Source organism: Augochlora pura, chromosome 9 (assembly GCF_028453695.1).
Source record: "Augochlora pura isolate Apur16 chromosome 9, APUR_v2.2.1, whole genome shotgun sequence".
NCBI classification, from domain to species: domain Eukaryota; kingdom Metazoa; phylum Arthropoda; class Insecta; order Hymenoptera; family Halictidae; genus Augochlora; species Augochlora pura.
This window is the reverse complement of record NC_135780.1, coordinates 12,525,736-12,532,695: the sequence shown is the minus strand read 5'-3', so window position 1 is coordinate 12,532,695 and position 6,960 is coordinate 12,525,736.

Genomic DNA, 6,960 nt, shown 5'->3' with positions numbered 1-6,960 from the left:
TCGATACGTGCCATATTGTAAATCATTCATTCTCGATTATTTTCTACTTACCCTTACAGCATTTTCAAAGCTTAAAAACTTTTAAAAAATCACAAATGGTACATACGCTTCCCTTCCAAAAACACCCCAAACTTATCAAACAAGATTCATACCTTAAACAAGTTACAACTTCGCTACGTGCCATATGGAAAAGGGCACCCTAACAATAACGCCAGTCCACGTTCGAACTTTCGCAGGGTCCGAAAACAGCCCTAACCGAGCCAGAGAAATCAATTTCCCTTTTCCGACTGCTCGGACGTTCCCCCGTAAGACACGGCGAGGTCCACGCGCGAGGCAGCTGGAAACAGCTAGAGAGAGAGAGAGAGAGAGAGAGCCCACCCCTTGGCGTGTTTCCTCGGGAGAAACACAACCCCCGGAAAAATATCAACCGGAGCCGACGCGAGGGAAAACTTTAAAGCGCGCGCGGGAGTCGGCTGCACGGTAGTCGAACGGGAGAAAAACGGGATCATCGATAGGGGTTGAAGGCTGAATGGAGAAAGAGAGAGAGAGAGAAAGAGCTGGATGGGAGAAAACAAGCCAGCCACCCCCGCCCCCTCTCACTCTCCTAGGACGTCGAAAAGTAACCGAGCGTGGCCGTTTCACAAAGAGCCCGGGACCGGATCGCGTGTAATTTAATTCGTGGCGTGCTCGAAGCGGCGCCGAGGCACACCGGGGGTTGCTCGGGGGTGGTATACTCCCCCCTCCCTACCTCTTTCTCTCTATATCACTCTCTCTGTCGCTCTTTATCGCTCTCTATGGCGCGCACTCTTTCTCGAGAGCGAGCGGGAGTGCAGAGATCCAGGGGCAAGGAATAGCGGGGTGCTGCGGATACAGAAGTTGGAGAAGGGGCGACTGGCGGCGGTGTTAAGGTAGATGTCGTTGTCAAAGTGCACCTAGCCGAAAGACACACAACCACCCTTCTGCTGCGGCTGGTGAATCCCGTGCACCGTCACGATCTCGTTGTCGGTGGTGGTGATATTGATCCACCCTCGGAGCGTGACCGGGGATGACTCTCTTTCTCTTTCTCCTATCCTATCGCGCTCGCCCCCTTCTCTCTCGTTCGCTCTGCTACTATCTTTCTCGCATTCAATCCCTCTCTCTCTCTCTCTTCTTCGCTCTCCTTCTCTCTCTCTCTCTCTCTCTCTCTCTCTCTCTTTCGTTCGCTCTTTTACTCTTATTATGTATTTCTCTCGTTATTTCTCTTTATCTCTCTCTCGTTTGCACTTTTACTCTTATTCTGTATTTCTCTCGTTATTTCTCTTTCTCTGTCACCATCTCTCTCTTTCTCTTATTATATTGCTGTGTCAATTTTTCTTTCTGTGACTGCTTCTTTCTCACCCTCTCTTTTTAACCCTCTCTTTCTCACTCTTACTTTCTCACCCTGTTTCTCTCTATTGCTCTTACTCTCTCTTTTTTCATTATCTCTCCTTCTCTGTCATTATTACTTGCTCTTTCTCTTATTATCTATCTTTCTCTGTCACTCCCTTTTTCTCTCTACCTTTCTCTTTCTCTGTCAGTTTGTCTTTCTCTCTTGTTGACTTCTTTGCTGTAATTTTGTCTTTCTCTCTTGCTGTCTCTTTTGCTGTAATTTTGTCTTTCTCTCTTGCTGTCTCTTTTGCTGTCATTTTGTCTTTCTCTCTTACTGTCTCTTTTGCTGTCATTTTGTCTTTCACTTTGACTGTTTTCTTCTCTCTCACTATATCTCTCTGACTGTATCACTTTCTTCTTCCGACTCGCTCTGTCTCTTATTTTTTCTCTGTCTCTGTTACTGTCCTCTTTCACTGTCACTCTCTCTTTCTCTCTCTCTTTTTCTCTCTGTTTCTCTCTCTCTATAAATATATAGTTCATTTCAAAGTCTTACATGCGTCCCTTGATTACAACAAATTTCTCTAATAAGCAAGGAGGGTAGAAATACTTATGGGACTGACTGTATCTATCTCTCTTTCTCTCTCTCTCTCTCTCTCTCTCTTACTCTATCTCTCTCTCTATCTATATATCTCTCTCTCTCTCTATATATATATATATATATATATATATATATATATCCCTCTCTGTCTCTCTCTCTCCTTCTCGTTCATCCAGGGTTCCACCACGCGTGTTCGCGTCGCCGCGCTCCGCGTTGTCCCGTTCCACGTAAAAAAGCAGACCGTCTTTGCACGGTTCATTCACTCTCCGTGTTTATTCGGGGACGGCCGTGGGAAGGGGTTGGACTCCGAACCCCTGTTTCCATTCCATCGGAATCCCCCGTGCCTCTTCTCTCTGCTCCTGATTTTTCCAGCTGCTATTAGGCGCGCGAATTGATTCGATGAAAGCGATCCGCTGCAACTTTCCCGTACGAGAAGACAGTAAATAGGAAGCGGGGGAGACGACCTTGTTTAACTAATTAGTAGAGCATTTTACGCAGAAATGTATTGTTATTATAAAAATTCGCTGTTATGAAGATTGGTGAAGCTTTATGAGAGTGCATCAAAGTGAAGGAGGAATATCTCGTATGAAGTAGGGATCGATGTGCGAAATAAAAGTTATTTAGTTATTTTATGGAAAAATAAAAGGCAATGTTCTGTATATTTTAAACATATTCTCAATGATTGCTAATTAGTGGATGACATATTTTTTAACTAGGAATTGCAGTGTTCTAAATAGCACAGGGACGACTTTAAGACGTTTTAAAAATGTATTCGATATTCAGGGCGTATTTAAGTCGTCTCGAATGTCCTATAAACGTCCCAGAAACGTCCTAAAAACATCCTAAAAACATCCTACAACTGTCCTGTAAAAATCAAGACGTCTAATACTCATTTCTACGATTCTACAGACCAGATAAAAATCGCTAACAATCGTCCCTCGTCGAAACGGTCCTATACTAAATCTACTCGCTCAATCATTGCCCCGATAACAATGAATCCTCCGAATATATCTCCGCTCGGCTCGCGGCGAAATGGCAACAGCGTAACCATCGCGCGTCGTTCTATTCACTGTTCCAACATTTTCCACGGACTGTCGTGCCGTGTCAGAGCGTTATCGGCGGATTTATGGTGGAAACGAGCGTCTCACGAGCCCGGAGTGCTAATTCGGTAGCGGATACGAGTCGCCGGAGACGCGCGCGCGCGCGCAGGTCGACGATCCCCCGAACACGGGATCTAGGTGGCCGTAGATCCTTTCGGAGCCACGGTTTACGACGTCGTGCTGCCGAAAATCATTCGTGGCGAATAGGCGAAGGGGTAAAGAGGCGAAAGAGGGGTAAAGAGGCGAAAGAGGCGAAAGAGGTGAAGAGGGGGGGCTCGTTGTTAGCCGGTCCGTGTATTTAATTCGACTCGCGGTTCGAACCGCCACGGGACCCGTCACTCTGCCGCTTTTTTCCGCCCCGCGTTTTTTTTTCTCTCCGCCGGTTTTGTTCGCTTTTTCCCCAGGCTTTTTCCCCGCCGCCCCTCTCGCGGCGATCGATCGACAGGCCGGGAGACGCGAGGGCAAATTGCGGGCGCGGGGGAGGCGAGACGACGGCTCTGTGTGTACGCGCGCGCCCCGGTGTCTATCATCGAGTGTCAGGGAAGACGGGAACTCGTAGAATATTCATGCGGACTGCATTATAGCCGGTCGTTGGCAATAATATGACACAACTGCGCCCCCCACGTGTGCCGATGACAACCCGGCCCCCCCCCCCCCCCCTCTCCCCCCGCCGGTCGTTATGCACGCGCCAACGGGCACCGGATTTTTCTACCGGAGACGGCGAGACCCAGCGATTTTTCACCGGCTTATTCGATAATCGTGCCGCGCTGCCGTGAGTTCAGGAATCGACGGCAGTTCCGTGGATATAATTGGACCGAGGTATGCTTGGGCTCGTTTCGAAACGCGGAAAGTCGATTTTTATATTAGCAGATTGTTCCGTTTTTTTTTAGAATGATTTTTGCACTGTAGAAATTCTGAGAAGCGACGATAGGGGGTGGAAAATTGTATGAATGCGAATTAGTGACTTTCGAGCTTTCGAAAAATTGTTTAAAAGTATCGTGCGGTGATCTAATTGGGCGCATTTTAAAGATTGAAAACTGTAGTTTTACATCCAATAATCGCTCAATTTTTAAAAATATTTTCTGCTTTGTAAAAATTCAAGAAAGACGACAGCTTCGCTCTGGAAAATTGTACTCGTTTGAATTATTGACCTTCAATCTCCTGTAAAATTGTTTAAAATTATCGTACGGTGATCTAATTAGGCTTATTTTAAAGAGTGAAAACTCTAGTTTTACACCCAATAATTGTTCAATTTTTTAAAAATATTTTCTGCTTTGTAAAAATTCAAGAAAGACGATAGCTTCGCTCTGGAAAATTGTACTCATATAAATTGACTTTTGACCTACTGTAACTCCGCTTTAAAAAATTATACAATGATCTACCTAGGCTCACTTTAAACAATAGAATCTCTACTTTCACATCTCCGAATTGTTAAACTTTTCTACGATATTTCTATCGCGATAAAAATCCGGGAAAAACATTGTTTCGCCGCACACAAATCTCCTCGTTCCGATTATTGATACTCGACCCATTGTAACTCCGTTGAAAAAAATGGTTCAACAATGCACCTCCGCTTATTTTAAAGGTTGAAATATCCACTTTCATCCCTGTCGAACAATTTCCATCTCCGATACAATCGACCGAGTCGCAAACGAAAAACAAAGCAAAGCGCCGTATGAAAAGACTCTCAAATCCAATCCTGCGTACAATCTCGACAAAAATTTTTTCCTCGACCGAAACCACCGCGAATCTATAGCCTGAAATGTGTGTTTTGAAGGGGGTATGATAAATTTTATCTGTGATTTTTTGTAGACGTTTGACAGCGATTGGAACGCGTAACACGCGAGCAGAGCCGATTCTATGTTAATTGGACTCATCCGCGGCAGTTGATAACCGCGAGCTATAGTGATTAGACAGACATAAGGTAGACCTCAATTCCCCGGAGAACGTGGGCGGCAGGGCCAGTAGCCGGGCCATCGAGGTCCGGATCGCGGATTAAGCCGAGGCCGAACGATCTCACGGAATCATCGGCGCGAACGATAAGCGAGCATCAGCATGTCCGACCGCAAACATCCGAAACTACTTGGCCGGGTTCTCGGCTGACCGTGGCCCGACCAAAATCGTCCGATTCCACTGGATGCGGCCGGCTTCGATTCGGTTGCCGAGAAACCGAACGAGCGCCCACCATTCCAGCAATCCCGACGAGTCCCCCGGCCACCTGTGACCCCCTGTTCGGCCACCTTCGGCCGCCCGCGGGACAGCCAGCTCGGTTTTTCGACCGTGCCGCGACGCAATATCCGATCCGGCGCGGCGTTAATCAAATTTTCTCCGTCTCGGCGCCGCGACCCCGTTTTCCAAGTTTCCAGCATCCAAACCGACGCCGTTAATGTCCAATTAGAAATGGGATACATTTATGGGAGTTTAGAAGTTATCTTGAAGCGAAGAGGGAACAAATTCATATTAAATTAATATAAAATTATTGGCAAATATTATTACAATGATTATTATTACAGCCGTGATATTTGGACGAAATATCTCAGCTAGCAAAACGTATATCCTTTTTATTAATTAAAAAAGGCATTATCTATATTTACGAATTCTCGAGAAAAATATTCGACCACTATATATATAAGTCAACTGTACACACAGCGCCATGAAATAATCGGAAGAATAGGTCGAAATGAGATCGCATTGTACACAATAACTTCTTCCCGTTCGCCGGTCTTTCGTATTGTTTGTAAAATGGCCTCCGATGGCACAGAAGTCCTTAATCCGGCCGTAGGACAAATGAATCGAAGTTTTCGAGTAGTTCGCAAGGACGAGACTCTCTCTTCCTCTCTCTTCCTCTCTCTCTGTTCAATTTCGTCTAAGTGGAGAAGCGGCTTGCGACCAGCCCGTGGGCAGGATTTATGGCTGCGAGACCGGTTTCAATATTCGCCGTTCCCTCGACGCCGCCGCGTCACCCCTTTCCACCGCTTTTTCCGGGACCGGGTTAAACTTTCCTCGATAAATATTACGAAACGGTGCAAAACGGCGCGAAGCCGGCTCCGCGTCTAGCGCCTTTCTCCGCGCTTCGAAACTTCCGTCGCTCCTTGAAATAATTATTATCGGGGGCCCCCCTACCGGCGGCTGATTTGAATAATTATTCGGAGGCGCTCTTCCTCCCGCCTCTCCGCGAATCAACGGCGAGAGAGCCGAAACAACTTTCGCCAAAATCTCCCCGGGCGAATTTAAACGGCTCCTCCGTGTAAAACGCATTTTAATTGGCGCGCCTGTCGCGTTTCATTCTTTGCGCATCAAGCTGTTTTAACTGTGGATTTTTAAATCATTTTTCTGTATTACTGTATTTTTGATTTATAGTGTTTTTTTGAATTACAGCGGTTCTTTTTGTTTGATATTTATTGTATTTTATTTTTAATTGTATCGTAACTGTTTGCGCATAGAGTCTATGTTATTTATGTTAAAATAGTAAAATAGTTAAATATTGAGATATTAAAATAGTTAAATATTGAGATATTAAAATAGTAAAATATTGAGATATTAAGTTAGTAAAATACAATATTAATATATATCCTTGACTTTTTAATCCTAATTAAATTAAACCTCAATTTTTACCAAACATGGATAATTCCAGTGAAGACAAATTTATTTTATATTCTCCAAAACTTCTCTCAAATAATATATAATTTTTAACAAGTTATGATTTTACATAGACTATATCACTTTTACAAATGTTGTCAAAAAGTCAGAAAATGTCGGCACTTTGTAAATAGCAATGCAACAAATTACCCGACGAATATACATACATTAATCTCATCCATTCTCGTTCCAATTTCACCTGACTCACCTGCTCAATTTACACCTCCGTCCGCCGCGTCGTTTCGCACATTCCGGGCGTCAAGATCGTCGCTCTTA